The 23,829-nt window shown below is 32.5% G+C and overlaps 1 protein-coding gene across 2 annotated transcripts in view; it reads left to right on the top strand.

The window, feature by feature from the left end:
• The first annotated feature begins 941 nt into the window (after positions 1–941).
• The window catches only part of LOC140052586 (uncharacterized), a 38,298-nt gene continuing 15,410 nt past the window's right edge, over positions 942–23,829 (top strand). The window contains exons 1-2 of one of the 2 annotated variants that reach the window (XM_072098205.1): positions 942–1,053; positions 17,042–17,092. The gene's annotated coding sequence lies outside the window, so the exon portion shown is untranslated. Of the gene's footprint in view, positions 1,054–17,041; positions 17,093–22,828; positions 23,024–23,829 lie in introns of those variants that run through there. The other variant, XM_072098206.1, reaches the window with a different exon arrangement.

The following is a 23,829-nucleotide window of genomic DNA, read 5'->3' on the forward strand; positions in this document are numbered from 1 at the left end:
GAGTTTATAGCATTTAAACTATTCCATAGCTTTGCGCCAGAATACGAGAAACTTTTCTTTTTATACTCAGTGTTTGCCTTATGTAAACTTAGAATATCTTTTGATCTAGTATTATATGTTTGTTTGCGTTCATAGAATCTGTACTTGTCACATTAAATAGAATTATGATAATAGTTTTGCAATTGTAAACTATTTTATAATACATATTTATTAACAAACTAGTGTACATTCACTTTTACAGACAATTATTTACTAACATGCTAAGTTAATTCACAAAAAAAGGCCTAACACAGCAACACCAAAAGTCAACGAATCGTTACTCAGCACGGCCTATTCTTTACCATTGCCCGTGTAAATTACGCCCGGTAAATTAAGTATTGTTTTTATGATATAAATCAGTATAAAATACATGTTATTAATAGGAAAAAATGTTAAATGTCATTAACATTTATTTGTTTTACCAGAAACAAGTTAAATATAGGAATATTATTAAACTATCCTACGTGAAAACGCGTAAACACCAACACGCCCGGTCACGCTATTGTAGCGCCCGGTTGATAAAGCAAACTGTTTATACGGCAGTTTTTACTAAATAAATTGCATAAAGCGAACAATTAAATATCCAAATAGTATTTAACATGATGTTGGCATGTAGTTGATAACATTTTTTATCATGAAAATACTACCGGTGGTCCAGCCTTTGATTAGTGAAACCGTCACAAAAAGTTGTATACATCCCAGATACGTACATCCACACTTATGGCGGCGCCCTACCACATGGACAATATTACTGTTACAGGGAAAATCGCTGATTACTCATTCTTGTGATATATATTCTTTGATTCGATCTCGTAAATTTTATGCTTAGCGACCTCAATTTTAATATATCCATCTTCTTCAGTTTTGACATTGATAGCGGGCAGCAGACAATTCTGAATTCTGAAAAAAGACAAGAAGACGATTTATTTGTTTATTTATACAGAATTATGTTTTAATTACTGTGGCGGGATTTGCTTTTTAATTTTCAAATAGGCCCCTCTAGACAGAACCAAGGTAAGATTTAAATAGCATGTCTCATTTCACTTTAATTCCGCCTGCTGACCCGGCTGGGCCTAGCCTAACTAAGAATAGGCTGCAGAGCTGGGTGCTGAGCCTGGCTGGGTGGATGTGGGGGAGGGTGGTTTGATTGTCACTGTAATATTTTTCCTGCTGACCGGCCACTCGCTGTAACTGATCAATGCTTGATTTTATTATTATGTATTTGTACTGTGCACATGTTTTTTTTCCATACTTTTGAATATTTTTAAATTTAATGTTTCAGTACCAGGGGGGGGGGGGGGGGTTAGAGAATGATTGTTTTGTTGAATAATCACATTCCAGTAGTTTTCAAATGTTTTAGGCTCTGGCCTTGTTAAAAGTAGGTGTGTAAAACGAATATTCGTGAAATAGTACAACTACAAATAATTTTATTCAGTGAAAAATGAAAATTTATCATATTTTCACCTCAAGAAATTATTTGTTGCTTTCTTGACTAATATATTAATATCTTTAAAAAGAATTATTTTAACTAAACCATCTATGCCTATAACAAAATACTAAAACAAATATAAAACAAAACACTTTTAAAAGTTGTGATTTCATCACAACATCAGTAATAAAGTAATTCATGTTGGTTGTTGGCGTCATAAAGTCCTACAAGTAGTGTATTAGCCAATAAAATAAAAACCAATAACTAGGCTTAGTGCCGCTTTGCTTCCTGTTCTTTTGGTGTTGGCATTCTGTAAAGTAGTGTATCAAATATTGTAATGACCTTGGTATATGAAAAAATATATTATAGCTATAGTGTTGCCCGAAAGTTCTGCTAATTTTTTTGGCTGTTTTACTTTATTATTGTTTTGATTTAGCTTTTTGAATATTTTATTTCATTATTGAGATCCAGTCACTGATACCCACAGCATTGTCATTTTTAGTAATTTGCCTTGTTGGATTTATATATAGCATACAGTGCACCAATGTTTAGATGTTGTTTTTTCCACTCATAACACAACTAAAATAGTGAACATATTTTATTTTCAATTATATTATATTTTCAATTATATTATATTTCTTATGATTTTCTGCTCGGTTAATTTTTTAGTAGGGACTTGAATGTAAAAAACGTTTTAGCATTGCTAAGTTTAAAAATTAAGTATTGTTGTACACACACACACATTTGGATCCCATTCTAAAGTGATTGATTGACTTGTTAACTCTTGATTTAAAAATGTGTAAATACAGCTAATAAGGTTTTATTACGAAATGTTGAGACTGACAACAAGAAGTCTGTAACTGTATACTGATTAATACTTTGATTGCTTGTTGCATTGTTTACATCTTTCATTTTATCATTTTAACAAGGACATTGTATGACAACCCTGGATGCACCGCTGCAGGAAATGGCCCTAACAAGTACACTATACTCTAGGCTTTAATAATGTAACAAATCAGCAGAATATTTTTAATTTATCAAATATTTTATCTGTACATTAAATAGAATTGTGATATTTGGGGAAGAAAAAGTAAAGTTTCCTGCACAAATGACATGACAATCTTTAGTTTGTGGTCAAAAGTTTTATCAATAACAGGGTTGTTTGATTGCTTAATTTTGTTTGCTCATGATTGTTGCGTAAGTTTCACGTTTCTTCAACGTGGAAATGTCTGGGCAACTATTAATAGTATTGAGTATCAACCAACAGCTGGGTGTATCTAAGGTTTGTAACAGTATCACTTATATTATATTGATCAATGTAGGCCTACGGTATTGTATAGGCCTACTATATTATATACTGTATTAGTATTGATGATTGGGTCCCAGCCTGAGTTTGGCTTTACAATAGGCTGTGAAGTGTGTGATTTATTTTGACTATTTTGTGGTACTCTACCTGTACCTGTATATAATTTTTTACATTAAACCATTCATGAATATTTACAACATACATGTGCGATGTTTCGACTTGTTAACAAAAATCTTCATCTGGCAATGACTAGATGTAAGTTTTAACTTGGGATATCCAACAACCACTACATGAATCAAATACCTCATCTAGGCATGGTAAGTTTGTAGAATGATGACATGGATTGACTGTACAAATTGTACAGTATATTATTTGTTTTTAAATTTATTAAATTAAAACTAGAAATTAAAGTAGAACGTTGAGCATTAAGGTCTGTCTACGCTATCAAACTTTATGTGACAAAAAAGTGTGATGGTAGTGATATGCCCAAATATGGTAGTGATATGCCCAAATATCGTAGTGAAATTACATCATTATGTCCATATATATTATATGCATATCACATTTTTTTGTCACATAAAGTTTGATAGTGTAGACACAGCATTATATTCATACGGTATTTCCTCACACTCATTAATGTCACACAGGTGTTTCCCAATTTAAAATTAAAGAAGGATTATGAATAAACCTCAAAATGTTAGTAGAGACAGGAACATTAACCAGTTTCCTGGTTGGCAGTGATTACTGGCAGGATACACCTGGGAATGGTCAAGCCTGTGGTAGGGAGTAGTACACTTTAACCAAAGGTCCTGGTTCTGTTGAAAGCCAATGTTTTTGAGTGCATAGAACATACCTTAAAATCTCAAGCTCTGTCTACACTATCAAACTAGTTTGACAAAAAAAGTGTTGTGCCAAAATATGGTAGTGATATGCTTAAATATGGTAGTGATATCCCCAAATACTGGTAGTGATATATGCCCAAATACTGGTAGTGATATGACATCATCATGTACTGTACATTCATAGTATATTCTTAAAAATTGAGTTTTGCAATAAATTTAAAACAATGCATTATAAATTGTGATTCAATGTTCTTGATGGCTGTTGCTAATGCACTGTACCATTGTGCTTGTTTGTACAACTGGAATTGTGTTGGTTCATTTTCCATTAACTACAACAAAATAAATCGTCTAGAGAGGCCGAGGGCTATTTCAACTTAATTTAACTAACATTTTTCCTGGTCTCTGAGAGAAATATCAATTAATAGAATAAATAATATAATATTCAAGATTGAGTATTCAGAGATTAAGTTTGATTGAAGGCATTTTGGATGATTCAGTATATTACATGAGTTAACCTTTGATTTCCTATCCCTACCATCTGCTGCAGTATTGCAAGAGATGACGGATTTTGGTCTAGCCTTTCAAATTGTCAATTTATAACTATAGGAATTATTTTTCAGCATACTTTTACTACAGTCACTCAACCTTCCCATTTCCAACTGTCTTTTACTTTAATTGTTAAATGGCCTTTGTTGAACCATGTTTAGTCTATCCTATCCAGCAATGCCTTCATCAAGCAAGGGCAGTACACAAGTGTGCAGATTTGCATCTTCTTCAACGTGACCTGGCTACATGTAAATCAAGGGCAGTATTACTACAAGTGTGCAGAGTTACATCTTCTTCAACGTGACCTGGCTACATGTAAATCAAGGGCAGTATTACTACAAGTGTGCAGATTTACATCTTCTTCAACGTGACCTGGCTACATGTAAATCAAGGGCAGTATTACTACAAGTGTGCAGAGTTACATCTTCTTCAACGTGACCTGGCTACATGTAAATCAAGGGCAGTATTACTACAAGTGTGCAGAGTTACATCTTCTTCAACGTGACCTGGCTACATGTAAATCAAGGGCAGTACACAAGTGTGCAGATTTGCATCTTCTTCAACGTGACCTGGCTACATGTAAATCAAGGGCAGTACACAAGTGTGCAGATTTGCATCTTCTTCAACGTGACCTGGCTACATGTAAATCAAGGGCAGTACACAAGTGTGCAGATTTGCATCTTCTTCAACGTGACCTGGCTACATGTAAATCAAGGGCAGTACACAAGTGTGCAGATTTGCATCTTCTTCAACGTGACCTGGCAGCTACATGTAAATCAAGGGCAGTACACAAGTGTGCAGATTTGCATCTTCTTCAACATGACCTGGCTACATGTAAACCAAGGGCAGTAACTACAAGTGTGCAGATTTGCATCTTCTTCAACGTGACCTGGCTACATGTAAATCAAGGGCAGTAACTACAAGTGTGCAGAGTTACATCTTCTTCAACGTGACCTGGCTACATGTAAATCAAGGGCAGTAACTACAAGTGTGCAGAGTTGCATCTTCTTCAACGTGACCTGGCTACATGTAAATCAAGGGCAGTAACTACAAACAAGTGTGCAGAGTTACATCTTCTTCAACGTGACCTGGCTACATGTAAATCAAGGGCAGTACACAAGTGTTCAGATTTGCATCTTCTTCAACGTGACCTGGCTACATGTAAATCAAGGGTAGTAACTACAAGTGTGCAGAGTTGCATCTTCCTCAACTTGACCTAACGGATGTTGCATTCTGCTAGGCCCCTTGAGCCTTCTTCCGCCTTCTTCTTCAAGGTACCCTGACAGTATAGTGTCTCATTACAGGAAACTATCAGAAACTTGTTGACATTCATCATGGAACTCTTTTCCTTCCTTTCTGCTAATTAACTTTCAGGACATGTTACAAAGATAAATTAGTCACTTGGACTTGAATGCCTGCTTTACACATTCTTCTACATAGTAGCATGAGAAATGCTAAAATGATGTCGTCCATAAGGTCACTTAATGATTCCAGTATCTGGACACTCATTATGAATTATTATGAATTTTATCATAATTATTGTTTAGTATTAAAAAAAATAATTGCTTTTGTTTCATGTCCGAGATTGGAAATTTTCTCTTTGATGAGTGCTACTACTGTATACTTGAGTGCTACTACTGTACACTTGAGTGCTACTACTGTACACTTGAGTGCTACTACTGTATACTTGAGTGCTACTACTGTACACTTGAGTGCTACTACTGTACACTTGAGTGCTACTACTGTACACTTGAGTGCTACTACTGTATACTTGAGTGCTACTACTGTATACTTGAGTGCTACTACTGTACACTTGAGTGCTACTACTGTACACTTGAGTGCTACTACTGTACACTTGAGTGCTACTACTGTACACTTGAGTGCTACTACTGTACACTTGAGTGCTACTACTGTACACTTGAGTGCTACTACTGTACACTTGAGTGCTACTACTGTACACTTGAGTGCTACTACTGTACACTTGAGTGCTACTACTGTACACTTGAGTGCTACTACTGTACACTTGAGTGCTACTACTGTACACTTGAGTGCTACTACTGTACACTTGAGTGCTACTACTGTACACTTGAGTGCTACTACTGTACACTTGAGTGCTACTACTGTACACTTGAGTGCTACTACTGTACACTTGAGTGCTACTACTGTACACTTGAGTGCTACTACTGTACACTTGAGTGCTACTACTGTATACTTGAGTGCTACTACTGTACACTTTTTTGACAAACTAACGTGGTGATAATGATATATAAAACTATCGTTCTCATGTAAGTTGGTTAAATTAATGTGAAAAACTAAAAATGATGATCAAATAAACAACAGTATAATAATTGTGATTATGCAATTTTTATGGTATTTTTTCTCCAATTATTTACAGAATGCAAACATATTTTTAATAAAAAGAAATATTGTAATGCAATGAAGAAGGACACAGGGATGTAAAACCAACTTTTTTTGCTTTAAATGTATGTGGAAAAGATTGATTAATATTATTTTAATGATTTTCTATTCTTAATTCTGCATCTAGTAGTATTATGTATGTTAACAAAACAATATTTAATTTCCATAATGGAAAGAAAATGTTTTTTTAATAGTCCACCGACAATCGTCTAATTAACCATTTTCCTCATGTAATTAATATAATATGGAGATAATTAACATATGGTAATTATATGTTAATGATGTTTTTATATGCCACTAGTGATTCACTCCATCATGATGATTACTGGCTTACTAATCCATCCCTGGATGATGCTTTTGTTTCAAGAGTTGCCTGACTATAGCTTATTATTGGAATCAAGATAAAAAGATGAAAAATATTTGAAACATAGCAAAGTTAAAACATTTTTTTTTTAAATTTATTCAATTTTCTGCCATATACAATACAAAGAAGACAAAACAAATATAAAAGGCAAGGAAAGACCAAACAGGTGCTGAACACCTATGCTAGTTGGTCAACCCAAAACAGAGCACAGAAATAAAAAAAAAATGTTCTACAATTAAAGCATCTACAAGAGAGCGACAACTACACACATTTTCAATATCAAAATTATTTTAAATAAATGGCAAAATAAATGTTTGAAAGATTAAGATTTCACAGTTTATTTCGTGCCTAGTTTACCTGGATAAACCAACAATAGCCTTTCTCCTCGAAGAGCGAGATATAACTTAAAAAGTAGAAGTTTTCATTGAATGCCTCCTCCACAAAATGGTATAGTCCATGAACACCGCTGTTAATTTGTGTACAGTATTTCTTTTTCTGTACCTCTGCAGGCTAGTGTTTTAAAATATCAATTGTCTTTCTTTGACTACTAATCTATTCAATTCTAATGAAGAATAACATGTTATTAATTACATAAACCTTTTTAAATTTCAAATTATAGAATGTTGATTGTTTTTCCTGATTGTACTAAATTGGATTTTATTTTTAGAATAGTGAAATTACTTTATAACAAGCTATTACATGTCATCATACTTCATATCGATCAGATTCCAATTATGACTTGATGATAAACAATTATTTATATGTGTTCCACCAGTGTCCCCTATTCATTTGTATATATGATGAAGCAACAAATAATAAACTAATTCCTTCCTTCAATTCCCACCATATTGTTTTCCCCCTCCAGTCCTCCTCATCTATATCTCTAATAATCTGTTTACCTGTACAGTAGTAAGGAGAGGTTATTGTAAACATATAAAGAATGCCATTGTTTATTTACACAGTGTAGACAATTTATCAATATACAGATACTACAGTGTAGCAGGAAGTTGTAACAACTCCCTGAGTGTAGTATGGAGTGGAGGTTATTAATTCCACTTGTCCAACTCTGCACATTTATATAGGACTTATAAGAAAGGATTTTTTGATCATCTAGTAGTACCAGCTTTGCTATAGATTGGTTTGGAGTTGATTGATTGGGCGTGGCAGAGGTAGAAAGTTACTAATTACTGTACTCAGTACTAACTAACTATTGTACTCCGGTGTGAATGATCTATCTATAAGTCTATAAATGGTCTAATTAATCCCGGTAATTTCTGGTACCTGGAAATAAATTTAGGACCTACAGTACTGTATTGTTAATTAATACCAACTGTTTGCATTGATGGTTGTTTAGTGTAAAGCTATCAGGTAGTTGAATTCCTCTATAAGATTAAACATTAGCAATTTTACATCTGGAAAAATTAAAACCACCTTGACTTTTTAAAGAACAAATCAATCTGAAGGTTGGAAATGTTTTTATTGAAATAATAGGTCAATGCTCCTAACAAAAAATCTTAATCTTTATCTAAACATTCCTTGAATGAAAAGACCATGAAATCTGGTATATTGATAGAATTCAATGGTTTGCTAACCATTATATATGCTTGAATGCTGGTCAATTGGCTACTGTGCTGTGGTCAAAATTGGCTATTACTGTGGTCAAAGAGCTATGCTGTGGCCTTGTGGGTGTATATAATATTTTAGTTTCTTATTCTTTAAAACCATAAATACCAAATCTAAATTCATAACTGTGAAAGACAGGTATTTTGCAGGTGAATCGTGTCCAGCCCTCCCAAGTCAACTAAATTGCGGGAGGTTGCCATATTTCTTCTTTTTTCCTGCCTGCGATATAGAAAATGTTTTAGTTTATTTTTAAGCATCTTCTGTTTGTTAACTGAAATTGAGAATGCGTTTCTCCACCACATTTTCCACCTTTACCATGTCTGGAGTGGAAAGCTCCATTCACTGTTTACTATCAAATGCATGCCTAAGATGTTTAATTGATTAATAGCATCCTATAGGGTTTGATGAATTGTTTGTCAATTTGTATAGCACCCTCTCTTGTTGTTTGGCTATGCTTTCATAAATTCTCCCAAGTTGGGACTTCTGTACAGGTTCAACATTTTTTCATTAGTGTTCAACTACAAAACTGATTGGATTGAAGGTTTTTTTTTTAGATCAAGACACAACTTTGCGCTGATTACTAGCTGCATTATAGGAGTATGTTTCCATACCTGTTTGAAAAAATAAATAAATAAATTACCAGGGTAATAATGTGCAGCGCATTGAGAGCTTGCTTACACTGTATGCACTATTATGCAAGAATGAACTATTTTTTGTTTTATTGGTTATCCTTACTAGTCCTAACAATTGATTGAACAACTGGTTACTTACAGTATTTCAGAGTAGAAATATTCGAACCCTTGACTTTGAGGAACTAGGACAATAGAAGAAAATGTCACCAGTATGAAAAGTGAAAGTTGGGACATTTACAATAGCATGACATACAAACTATAATATAATACAATGGTTAAAGAGATAAACACAATGGTGATAACCCGCCACATGTACTTTTCACCAGTTTATTCTTTTAAATTAGTAAATACAATGATTCAAGTTTAAAATTTAAGAGAACATATGACCTTAACAACATGTGGAATTGAACTATAGCTGTACTGTCAGTGGGTAATAGTATCCATTTCCAGACTACCAGTTATATTTTGCTACACACAATATGTACTTTGAAGTGTGAGCAGTATTATCAATCAAAACTTTTTGTTATCCTTTTTTAATAGTTCATATTGAATAATACAATGGCAACGTTTAATATTATTGTCTTCTCCCTTTTCAAACCACTGGTACTCACTAAATATTTGAACATGACAGCCGTAATACTGTACACATCAGGAGTTTATGCACATTTTTTGTTTTGTTTTGACCATACCAGAAATTACCCAAAAATTGAAATTCAAATGCAAAATCAAACAATTTCAAATGTTTAAATAACATTCAGGCCTTTTTTTCTTTTGAAAATCATAGGTGTGCTACAAATTGCACTCCTCAATGCATTCAGGGGTGTTGTAGGTATTTTCGTGTGTAGAAGTTTACCAAATTAAGGCGTGTTGTAAATCGCACTCCTCAAAGGCAGTTTAGGAGTGTGTTAGGTGAGTGATTGCACTCACTCGCCTTAAAAGAAAAGGCGTGGCAGTAAATCACTTACAAAATTGAAATGCGTTGAACTATTTAAAATATTTAAAATAGTACACATTTGTTATTGTTTTGATATTAAAATAGTCAGTTTTATCTAAATAACTTTAAAAATTGAAATTTATCAAACTATACTACTCAATATTATGCATTTTTTATTGTTTGATAATTAATACTGTAAGCAGTTTTATCTAAATAACTAAATTGGAATGCATTTAACTATTTTAAATACTTTACACATTTGTTATTGTTTTTATAATACAAGTTGAGTAAGTGGTTCATTGTAGTTTTGTACTGTCAGCCACAATACCGGTAAATTTGTAAAAATGCATTCTTTAGCGTTCAAGTGGATTTGAGTATTACAAGATATGCTAAGTACTGTATGTAGTATAATGATGATACTTATTACAATACACAGTGTTCATTGGAATTTTTGATCATTTTAAATACGTCAATAAATACAGTATCGTAGGCATCAATCATTCCTATACACATTTATATTTTAGATAAGAATTAAAATGTTCAGATTGTTTTAAAGAAAAACAAAAATAGTTATGAGTTAATTATTTCATCTGCTGTTTTATTGAATTCAGTAGTTTAATACACCAATGCACAAAACTTATTATTTCGTGATGATGAAAATAGTAAAACAATGCGACTGCCAATATATGTTGCTCAGTTTAAATAAGGAAATATATTTTTTTTAAACCCCTAATTGTCAAATGATCAAATATTCAATACCTGAGTTACAGTAATGTTTGTTTTGTCATGGATGAAGGATAACTTTGGCCAAATTTAATGTCAATTGTTTGATGTACAGTAATTGTATGATTTTTTCAATTTGATATTTCTGCCCTGTTTAACAACGAAACAAGAGCAACGTATTCAAAAGTAATAAAAGATCTATTTAGCCTCGGCTAGCTTCAAGCTCGACTTCAAAATTCAAGAATTCTAGTATTGTTTTTAAACTTTGTGCTGTCTTTACGACAGTACGAAAAGAAATGATGACGGTAGTACGTGAGAGTGGTCCTACAAGAAGACGCTATAGTGGACTGTCCCATTTATTAAGGAGGTGATCTACTGTGAAATTTTTCTATTCGTAATTGTTTTCGCACTTTGTGGAAAAAGGCTACTGTCAGGTTTATCCAGGTAAGCGGCACTTATAGACTACCAACACCATTCTAATTTGTGTCATTTGATAGCCTGTGGTTTTATTCACAATATGAAAAAGCTTGAAGATCATGTTACTATAGTTAATTTTTTGCATAAATTGTTGAGTAAAAATGATATATTTATTACATTTAAAGAAAAACTTGTACGCTTTACCTATTTACCTTTGGTCTGCTTTTATGGACAAAATATATTTGAGAAATTAGCTTACTCCACTCCTAAATCAGTTTATGACAGAAATGATGAGGAGAAATAAAATACTCAGTAATTCCGGTTATTTTTACAGTAGTAAGAAAAACTAATTGGATGATAAGAATAAGTTTTTATCCAGGGTTGTTTTTGGTAGATGTTATTAGTAGCTAGGCATTAGTGGGCTAATTAACTTCCTAGTTTGTACTTAGAAAAACCACAACATGACCAGCCATACTGTGCTTTATGTTGCTCCTCAGGAGTATTACAGGTGTGTGTTCTAAATCTTAAATAGGTAAATCATCATTGTAACCTACACTTGCCCAAAGTCTGTATTATTGTCTTTTTAATGTTAGTCCACCAGTGGAAGTTTCGATTTTTGTATGCGAGTATTATATTATATGAAACGCCATATGTGCCATTATCTTTACTAATTACGGGCTAGAACCTAGTCTACATTGTAACCATACAATCACTTGTAAATGAAGCACACTGCAGGTTAAATATGGGTACACATGCTGGCAGATATAGGCTACTGTCACTGTGGAGGCTCATTGTATACCTCTATGCTGTCACGAGGTGCTGTAAATTATTATATTTTTCATATAAATCATGAAGATTTTATAAGAAAGTACAAACTACAAGTTGAAGAAACTTAAAGCTCTGTCTATCATAGTGTCAAACTTTATGTGAAAACAATGTGATTTGCATATGGACATGATGATCTCATATCACTATCATATTTAGGCACATCACTACTATATTTTTTGTCAAACTAGTTTGATAGTGTAGACGAAGCTTTATATCTGAAATCACACTATGTGCAATCTACCCATCATATATATTCTCTCACATTAAAAATTCCTTTTTAATACCTATGGAGGTACAGGCAGGGATATAACAACAGAAAATGTACACCAGTGGGTGGGTTATGATTGATGGACACCACTGACCAACTCAAAGGATATTATTACATCACAGATTTCCTTTTTTATCCCAACCATGGAACTAGTTCCATGTCCCAACTAATAATTTATAGTGTTGTGAAATAACCTTGTTTGTAAGGTCAGATCTACCTGTGAGATCAAAAGCAAACAGTTGGTTGTCTTTATAAGCACATAATTGGCACTTCTGTAGGATACTGTAGCTTGCAACAAGTGGCAGCTTCTAGAAATCATTCTGCTTCTGCCTCCTGAGAAAGATGTTTGATGTTCCCACTATCAACTTGCTCATTATTACATTACAGTACAATTTTTATATTGAAAGTAATTTCTCAAAGGCACACATCGCACACGACCCAAACCAATGTATGCGATAACAAGAGAGTGTTTGTACGTTACAGATATAGATATTCAATAACAAGAGATAGTGTTTGTACGTTACAGATGTAGATATTCAATTAAGGGATCGATATTAAACAGTACTGTTCGGCAAGGGCAATGACATCAGTGTACCAAGCAATACATTTTACTATGATGTGTTATTGATTTTTTTTGTTTTTTTTTTCCCAGTATTGCATTGAAAATGTTTAAAAAGACATTCATCTAAATCTTTAAATCTATATTGACTAGACATCTAATTAATTTTGCAACGTTGTCTGTCTATAATCCTCAGTAAAGTCTCTGTAAAATATAACAAGGGGTTATTTCCTAAAATACTAAAATAATGTCTTAAAGGGGGGTTCCGGGTTTAAAATGAATAGTAAAAAATGTAAAATATATTTGTTTGTCTCTTGAACGGTAAAAGTTTCAATTTATATAAGCGCCCAGTGAAGCAGAACGAAGGCTGTGAAATGAGGCCAGATTGCAAGTGCAGCTACGGCGATATGACACTGTGTTTACAGAATAGGAAATTCGTGAAATGGTCAATGTTCCGACGACTCGTTATCATTAACCATATTAATTACTTTTGTGAAATTATACTTATCTAATGTAATTTTAGTCGGTCTTCCCATTTATAAAGTCAATTTTCTATGAAAATTCATCAAAACAGTGAAAAATTAGATATGTTTGCACTTTACGTTTGCCGATTTTCGCACTGACTTAGGGAAAGCCTTCAAAATCAATGAAGCGTAACGTATGCATTCCTGCTGAGCGAGGAGAGCGAAACGACGATACACGTGCTCTACCTGCCCATGCCTGGCATGTCACGTGATAAGCAGATACAGTATAAAATACCAAACTGGTCGGGTCGAGTATACCCCGTCTATAATCACAACATGAACGATGTACAGTATTTGGTTGAAGGTCGACTCGACCTACCGGAATGGTATAGATAATATAGCTCGAATGAGAGAGTTGGAATATTTGTAAACATAAGTATATTGCTAATTTTAACAAGCCTATAATACTTTATTAAAAGGCCTGGTAGTATCAATTCGCTTAGAGTCTACTACACTAGCTAGCTCAATTTTTAACTGGGCCGAATCGGCTAGGTCTCCTTCCTACTACCTGGTCTACTTGCTTGATGCAGTATCTGCTTTTTTGGAGAGTAAACTAGGCCTAGGCCTACTTTTAGACGATCGGGACACCATACGTGCGGACGGCGATCGTACCTTTTTTGCCTCAATATTTACAGCCGATTTTGTAGAATGTTTTAGGTTTAGATTGTTTAGGAGTTTGGTTGATAGGATAGGTTTGGAATCCACCGAGTTTTATTATTATGGGCCAATCGTTTAGTAGGCTAGCTAGGCCCATGATGGGCCCCAATGTTTTAACGTAGCCATCGTGGCATGGAATCCCTAGTCAGAATGGCTCTCACCCATGAAAACAAATGATTTAGGCTAGGCCTAGCCTAGTACGTGAAGCCGATAATACGATCTGTACTATTCGAGGTATAAAAATAGTATATAATTTAAGACTCCGTAATCTTTACTAAATGTTGTATTTATGTCAAATAAATATATGCTACTACTGTTATTATTACACTTTAGGCCTAGCTTAGAAAATCTACAAAAAATGTATTTCACAATGATCGGGTGGTTGTCGTTTGACAGGGGAGAGAGATTTGAAGTTAACAAACACAACGTACATGACGTCGCGAGTTTGGAATCCACTGATGACGTGATTTTGTGAATATCTCATGAATATTAATGAGCTTCCCTAAGCTGCTGAAAAACAGACTTTCCATGAATTTACCCTAAAATGTATATGAAATTAATTTTTTTTAATTTCTCGTTATTACTTCTTCATTCTGACATGTCTATATTGTTATGATATTTTTTATTTAATAAATAAACGATATTTAAAAGCAATTTTAAACCCAGAATCCCTCTTTAAACTAGGACTAAAATACCAGGTTACAGGAACTGATTATTTTGGAAAAGCATGTCCTACGATGTCATCTGGGAGACTTTTGAAATAGTTACTCCAGCATATGGCTCAGCATTTTGGCCACCTGTTCATTCCTAATTTTCTGTTTCTGTAGTAAAATTTCAATTTACTATATTAATAATAAATGGTACTTTTGTAGATCTATTAAATGTGAATGAGATATAGTATACAGTGGTATTTCAATAGGTCTTCTGGTGCACGTTTCTGGCAGTTATTATTCTATTCCTCCTTGCCTTTTGAAAATTATAGGTGTGCTACAAATTGCACTCCTCAATACATTCAGGGGTGCTGTACTGTAGGTGTGCTGTTTGTATTTTGGTGTGTAGAAGTTTACCAAATTTAAGCGTGTTGTAAATCGCATAAATAATAATTTCAGATATTTATAGGTAGCTCAAAAAAAATAGACAAGAGACAGAATACCTATGCAACAATTCTCTGTTCTGCCTCTTTATTTGCAACTAAAAGTATACCTTTCTAGACCTGCCTGTGTAAGCTAAACAAAACTGGACAGCCTTATAAACCTTAAAGTTAATTAGGGTCTTCATGCTAGGAGGTCAATTTGCACGTTTAACGATTTATGTTCTAAGTACACAGCTTTTGGTCCTGTATCGTACATACAGTAAAATGGTATGTCCTACTGTACTAATTCATAATCACCACCATAAATTGTACACAGTCGTCTAGAACAATGTTATCTGTATCTGGGTACACTAATCCCCAATCTTAAATGCCCCTGTGAAGCCCCCTATTCAACCCCTATTCTCAATCAGTTGTCTTCAATGCTATCTTTTTAGGTCAGTTTTAAGTTAACACTTGTATTATTGACTTTAGATTATAGATATGATTTATTGTTAACACAATACAACAGGTAGTCCATGCCATGCCAAGGGCTATATGAAGAAAAAGTATTTACTAAACTATTTCTGTAAAGCGCATTACGTTTGAAACAAGCGTTGTGAAGACCAGAAGCTACTACAGTGGTTTCAGAAGGGAGTTAACCCATAGTACACTTTACTAGTATCACCACCTTAGTTACAGCAGGAAAATTAAAAGAACATTTGTAGTTTAGTAATTTGGCTTTTAGTAGTCCTAGTTTATAGCAGGAATAAAAGGGGTGTTTTGAAACTACTAGTACTACTAGGGACCTGAGACCTAATAGTTACAAAAAAGGCAGACCCTGTGTAAGAATAAAGAGACCTCACCATACTCTATACGGAGGGTCACTATTCACAGATTATTTTCTTTCGTTTACATTTTTAGTTTATAGCCTACAATACGAATACGAATTCAATTCAATTTTAAACATCCCACATTTTAAAGTTTACTAACCTTTATTATTTAATGTTATACATACAGTACAGTATGTATACTATTAACATATTGTTTACATACTGTATTAATTAACTCTTTCAAAGAAAAAATAATTTATTTATTATTAGCTTTAATTAAAGCCTGAGTCATGTTGATAATTGCTAGGCTATGGATTATTTAATGAGGATTACTGCAGTAAATTGATTGATGTTTATTATTAGTAATAATTAGTCATAGGTCACCACTACCATATTCAGTTAATTCTACCAGAGAAGAGTGTGATTATTATACCATTCATCATGGCTTAGATTCCCCATGGGATGGCGGCCATCTTCTCTTCACTTCCAAATGAGGCTTGGTGCAATAATATCGATAATGAGTCAGGTTTAGAATATGCAGAGTGTTGTGTGAAATTATTTTACAACTCCCTGGAATATGTTTCTATTATATTGAATAATTAATAAACTGCTCTTTTAACAATACTTTCTTGATAAATGTTAAGTACACGTGTATGTATGTAAGCTGAAATCTAATAAAAAATAATATTTTCTCCCATAAAAACATCATCGAACCAACAAATAAGATTTGTTTTGCATGTTAAAGCAATAGCCTCTATGTGACCAGAATGTGAAAAAGGTGGAGAATTAACGAACATGAAATTTGGCAGTTTGCAAAGAAATTGATCTGAAAAAACACATTTTGCGCACAAATTTGCTAATATGACTAAATTGATAAAGAAGAATTAAAAAAGGACGGCGCTAGTACTGTAGTAGTAGTGTCTTTAGGAGGAGATACAGTAGTAACACATTTTCTATTAAATATAGATTGTATTATGATGATGATAATCAAGATTTTAACATTACAATTATCCTTATTATCTGTTCACAGATTTCTTTCTTACTAAACTATCTAAAGATAATGAAACTTCAAGGAAAGATGGTAAGTACTGTAGTGTATTACATGGAATGAAATTCATGCTATACCTGGATGATCATTTGAGCAGGGAGTTGCTTCAGTTGATTACTGTGTAATCTTAGGCCAATTTACACAGACGAGCGGTAACAGTAATAAAAATATAGAATCTATGTTATTCCATATGACTGTTTACAAAGCGTGGAGTCGACGGGCGGTTTCCACTGAGAATAGATACAGATTTTACATGGGACAAGCTACGCGGTTTTCCGCTTACTGTTATCACTCGTATGTGTAAAATTGACCCTTAGATGAGTATACCACAGTCCTTCTAAAGTAAACATTTTAAGTAGAATGTATTAACATTGTTTAACACCCAATTGTTATAAACACTTAACATTTACAAGCAATATAGCTTAAGGAATGAACAAACAAATTAAACAAAGTACTGTAAATACAGTACACATACTGTAGTAATAACCTGTACAAGGCTACCAATACATTCCAAGTGATGTTTACTTTTTAGATCTTTTTGGTCATTGCTTTTTAATAAGAACAAGCAGTAAAATAAAAGTGAATAAAATGGTGTTAATGATTTAGGGTCATTGACCTGAACAAAAGCAACTCAATTCCAACCATTATTGACCATTAGGAAATGCTATGTCAATGACCAAATGGACATGCAACTGTCCACATCACCATCAACAAAGGTTGAAAATCAAAACCGAAAGACACTACTTGGATGAAGAATAAATGAAAGAACAAAGAAATATTTTTTTGTTTTTAATGACTAATTACATCCCTATTTCTTTCTAAGAATTGTTATTTATGAAACGATTAATTTATTTGACATAATGGAATTAATAAAAGCAACAAAAACACCAAAACACATTTATTTTTATATAAATAAAATAATTGTTCTTTTTAAAAATGTACAATAATTGAAAACTGGTAAAAATGAAGGTGATGATACCACCTTGATTGGAACCATGAAGTTGACCTAACAAGGTCACTAAACATTTGAAGAACATTCAGTACAGGGTCAAATGTCAAATTACCTAATGAACTATGTGTATAAATATTTTGATGTTTATTAATAAGGCTAAATGGTTGAACTATTGACAATATTAAACTCTTGACAAACCCTTACACAGGGTACAAATGCACTTTTATTATACTGTAATATACTGTGTCATACTGTACAAATGCACTTTTATTATACTGTACTATACTGTGTCATACTGTAGGTCCTATTTCAAACAGTCTCAATTGTACTATTATTGTGAACAATATTAAAGAATTTGTTTTGGTATGAATCAATGTGTTAACTCAATATAAATAAATTCCTAAATGTTATTGATTAGCAAAGATGACAAATAGGCCCTGTTTCTGCTGCCAACTAAATACCGTATATTATACGGTATTTTTTGAATACCGTATATATACGGTATATTTTTGGCAGCAGAAACTGCGCTCATAAAAAATATACCGTATTTTGTATACCGTATTTTCCCCACAAAATTTGTGGATAAAATACGGTATTTACAAATTTATACCGTATTTTTTGTACCCGTTTCTGCTGCCAATAAAAAATACCGTATTTTTTTTTTACATGACAAAAGGTCAGCATTCGTGTTTTTATTTTCTGTCGCTGTCAGCTGCTTTACACACGTGTATAGATATATTCGGCGAAAATGTGGAGCGAAGACGTCACAGTTTTACTAAATAAATGTGTGTGGGAAAGCTAAAATGTCTGGCCAACTAATAAAAGGGACAACCACATTTATAAAGACATTTTAAAAAAAATAAAGCAGGAGTATGGAATAGACTAAGCAAGTAAACTCAAAGCTGAAGAGCCTGCGAAAGCAGTGCAACATTGCAAAATACAATAACTCGGGGAGGGAACGAATTAATTGTCCCCATTACGATGTTTTCTGTGCTCTCACAACATCTCTATCACTAGGGCTAGGCTGGGTAAATGGGCAATGGGTAAAAAAATTAAATTTAACACGACCACCCAAGAAGTATTGTTAGCAGAAACGGGGTACTAAAAAATACGGTATATTTTATACCGTATTTTTATACCGTATTTTGAGCAGTTGCAGCAGAAACAGGCCCATATTGACACACTTCTATAGTAACAGTCCTGATAATCATTCACATTTCGAAACCATAGGTATTTCGTTTTGTAAATTATAAATGAGACCTACTTAGTATTGTCTTTAATCTGTGCGGGTCACTTGATCTAAAGTATTTAAGTTTTGTTAAATTATTAATGATTTTTGTTTTGTCTTGATATCTTATGCAAGGAGGTCAAGCAGTGGAATGCAATCTGGATGCAGATGATCAATACTTATCGTACCTAATTGACTCGTCATTGACTGCTAGCTTAATCAATATCAACTTTAAGTTAAGCTTTGCCAATTGACAATGAATACAGTAGTCATGAGGCCAGTGCATTCACACTGTACAAGTATTAATGATGGGTTTGTCCCACTTTTCTTCAAACGTTTTATTTATAAACGTTGTGTATAATAGTAGACTATAAACAGTATTACACTGTGTGTGTGATGTACATCAATTTAATATTTCAATTTTCCTACAATTATTTTGCAAAACTACTTAAAAACTTTATATCATAGTTACTTTTCTTTTATACAATTGAGCAAGTATAAGAAACAATTTATACTTTTCCAATAAATCAAGACACATTTTGTTATGGTTAAAGCTTTTTGGGAAAAAAGTGTGATGTGCTTAAATATGGTAGTGATATGCCCAAATATGGTAGTGATATGCTTAAATATGGTAGTGATATGCCCAAATATGATAGTGATATGCTTAAATATGGTAGTTATATGCCCAAATATGGTAGTGATATGCTTAAATATGGTAGTGATATGCCCAAATATGATAGTGATATGCTTAAATATGGTAGTTATATGCCCAAATATGGTAGTGATAAGGTATCATCATGTCCATATATGGGCATATTTTGTTGTTGTCGCATAATAGACAAGGCTTTAGTCTTACATTTGATCAATAAATATTTCATAACATTTATTTCCGAAAGCCAAAAATTCATTTGCTACAATTTCCGTAGTAATTTATCACAAATAACATGTTTGCGAGGAGGTCAATATTCCCATTCTCAGACTACGTTGAACCTACAGTACGACAATGTCTTTAATCAAATCATCTAATCTACAGTATCTCAAAAAAAGGTGAAATCTTCGCATAAAGACATTATGCAAAATAGATCTTGTATTGTTATGACCAAATACGGAATTGTGATCCACTAACAGCTGCAAAGCAACCAATCAGCTTAAAGACGCTGAAAATACTCCTAATGTTATGCCGTGCATGTTCAGCCAAGCGTAACGAATATCTCATTTCTTATAATACACTTGGCTCGCCGATTGTTGTTGTATACTCACCGTTTATAATTACATCTTTTGATATAAATATTCGTTTTATAAAAGTAATTCTGTATATTTGTTTGTATTTATAAACATTTATTAGATGATCAATATTTTATTCTGACAGCCCTTCCTTTGCACAAATTTTGTTTTTAAAGATTCTTTCAAATATATATTATTATTCTATTTTGTACCAATACCTGGATAATGATTTATTACCTGGTTTATCCATTACAGCACCATCAAGTTTTTCAGGTTGATTTTTACCCCTTTTTTATTAGGATCCCTAACTTTAACAATACACTAGTTAATGTTAGTTACACAGTAGAGCTGTTATTATTATTACTGTATTAGAGTAATGATAGCGGTTTTTACAGAGGCCATAGCACTGTACAAAAATAGAAGCCTTATATACAATAATTTACAAATCAAAAATAAATTTACACACACAAAATTCACAAAAGATGCGTGATTTTTACATGAATTAAATCTACAGGATCCTGAGTGTAATAATAATAATAATAATAATAATAATAATAATACTAACAATAATAATAATAATAATAATAACAATAATAATAATATTTATTCGGTCATCAATGTAAAAAATAACCAGGAATGAGAATAGGCTAAAGCCCCAACAGATTCTGCACTCACTCCATACACTATTTCATTTGTTGATATTATTATTATGAATCATAATTAATCAAGCAAATATTTCCAACAATTGTCAAAATATACTTAAAGAAAACCGTGTAGATTTACAGTAGAGTGGTTACAGTTAAATCATGCATAAAATGTTTCCTACGTCACAAATGTCGTCAGAGTTTTAAGTTCTCAACTTGCTGTAATTTAAGTACACAATTTATGTGAAAAATTTGATGCCGGATAATGTTTAAACTTCATTTGAAATACATTTTCCGTTGTTTATTTATTGTATTTTCTCAATTGTAAAGGAAATGGCAATCCAAATAGGAACCAGTACATTCTAATATTTTTTTTGTTGAAATATTTTATGTTTTGCAACCCATTATACCATGAATGCATTTTCTCTTTTCAATAATTAATTCATTTTCTTTAATTGCTTTAACATTACTTCCATTTCATTTATCCACCTGTAATATAATTAAAAACTCCACATATTTATTACAGAGGAATCTTGTAGAACAAGGGAAACTCCCATCTATTGCAACATACATATATAATGTATACCTGAAAGCTATTTCCAAACAAAATTATTTTATTATACCATCATTATCAAATTTGTTTGTAACTTTACAATTTGAATAAATATTTGTTTTAAAATAAAGGTACTTATCACTTCTTTTGATAAGTTTTAGATGTTTCATGACATTTCAAAAGCTTGTCATTATAAACATATGTCTTGATGGAACAATTATTATATATAAAATTCTAAATAGTCTCTGCCAAACTACAGTGAGTGGTTGAATATTAGTAGGTTTATTGATTCAATTCAATTAATTTCTGGTTTATTAAAAATATAAGTGGCATTGTTGCAGAATATTAATCTGAATTGCGCCAAATTTATTATATTATTCCGTAACAAAAAGTGTGAAACCAGCTAAAATTTATGATGTTACAATGCTTCAACTTGAGGGTGTGATTCACCAACTTTAGCATTTATTGATAGAGGGTGTTCAACATTCTAGTTTTCGTCTCTCTTTGACAAAAAAAGGTTGGGTTTTGTTTATTCAGATAAGCGTCAATAGTTCCTAGACAGACTACCACTGTTGATTTGTACTTTTCAACTTTCAAGCAACAAGATTTCTTGACAGACAGCATGCAATGTACACATTAATACAAATGTAACACAGATTTAGCTTTAGATTAAATCTTATTATAATAAACTCTTGAGATTATCCGATTATTTAGTATTATACCAATATTAATTCATTATTTTTAAACTGCTTTGTTCATTGTTTAATGAACTTTTAATATGAAAAAAAAACATTGGTAGCATTTTTATTACAAAGCTGAATTGTTTACAGGCTTAATGGATTATATTGGCAGGTTTTAACTATGATTAGTGTCTTTTGCAGAATCTATTTAATACAGTACTACTCTATCTGCACATACTGTTTGATTTTAGTATTTTTTACACAATAATAATAATAATACTGCCTGCTGCTTAATCCAATATCCAATCAAAAGCAGTCAAGCGGCTAAATTCCATATATGGAATCGGTGACCTAACAAAGAGGCGGAGCTTTCCCATTTACTGCAAAGTGATTGGTTGTTTTCCAGGTCATTATACAGAATGAAATAAGTAGCTTGTGTGTGTATGCTGGATCAATAAACTATTCAAGGCTAGGTTTTGTATGGGCAGGGTGGCTAAATACAACAACCACACATTGCTGTATTTTGTATTGAAGTGGTTACGTCTACCGCCCACACCCTCCTATTGGCAACTTAAGTACAGGCTATACTACCAGTCCTATAATTCAATGTTTACTGATAATTACTTAATAGCTACTAGGATTTTTACCATTTGAGGAATTTTGGATTTTTAACATTGTAAAAGGTAAGCAAAACTGGTAAATTGTTGATGGTTTATATAATATTGTTATTTTGATAAGAAAATTCACTGGTACTGTAGCCTATTATATTATACAGTATTAAACAGTAGTAGTAGTACTGCCTCCTGCCTCGAATGTGTCATGTTATCCAATGCTCCTGTATATTATTTTATCTAAGAAAATGAAATCATGTATTGTCAGGATTTACCCACGGAATAATGTAATATCTTTTCTATTTTATTTAATTTTAATTAAAATAGATTAGTCCTGAGTTACAGTATATATTACACAATCATTCTTATTATTAAAACACTATCATTAACACACATCAATACCAAAAGTAGTAATTAAATAATATTCTTAATAATAACAACATAAAAATTAAAATGATTAATTTATTGATATTGGCGGCGTAATTAAATTAATAATCTGATAAGTTTGACCTAGTTAGCACTGTTGTCAGGTCAGATTTATTCAAAAGATTGTGAAATGTTTATCACAGCATGGATCTTACAGTATTATCACAAGAAGTTTCTTTACTTAAACTACGAAGAACCGATATATAAAGATACATAGCATCATTCTGAGCTGGTAATTTTTTTTTAATGGATTGATAAAACAATTCTTAAAATGATACAGTATAATCTGTCTAGCATTGTTTTTTTTCATCTCCTCGTTTAAATACGTCAATACCAGCTTAATTTTGTTGCCATAACTAAAATCATTAATATTAACATGTGATGGATATATAACTCCACCCTACATAATGCTTTTTACTTCTATTAAAAAATATCAGAGTGTCGTTACTGTA

This window comes from Antedon mediterranea, chromosome 6, assembly GCF_964355755.1.
Source record: "Antedon mediterranea chromosome 6, ecAntMedi1.1, whole genome shotgun sequence".
Taxonomy (NCBI): domain Eukaryota; kingdom Metazoa; phylum Echinodermata; class Crinoidea; order Comatulida; family Antedonidae; genus Antedon; species Antedon mediterranea.